Source organism: Penaeus monodon, chromosome 21 (genome assembly GCF_015228065.2).
Source record: "Penaeus monodon isolate SGIC_2016 chromosome 21, NSTDA_Pmon_1, whole genome shotgun sequence".
Classification (NCBI taxonomy): Eukaryota; Metazoa; Arthropoda; class Malacostraca; order Decapoda; family Penaeidae; genus Penaeus; species Penaeus monodon.
The window spans coordinates 2,500,135-2,500,454 of record NC_051406.1 but is presented as its reverse complement, the minus strand read 5'-3'; positions in this window follow the sequence as shown (position 1 = coordinate 2,500,454).

Genomic DNA, 320 nt, shown 5'->3' with positions numbered 1-320 from the left:
AAATCCTAATAACCACATGCATATTTATACTCCTGAAATACATACTCTGCAAAGCCATCTCACTTGCAATGCAATCTGCGCGGCTGATAGAACAATTGCCTACGATATAATTTGCAACATAAGCACCTTGCAAGAGCAGCGACCCTATTGCAAAGTCGGATGTCACGCTGATTTCGGGAATTATTGCATGTTGCATGTTGCAGCCACCCAAAAGCAGCAGAGCAGGAGGTGAAAGGGGGAGGCTAGGTGGAAAGGGGGAGAGGGGAAGGGAAAGGAAAGAGGGGAAAGGGAAAGGGAGAAGGAGAGGAGGGGAAATTGGA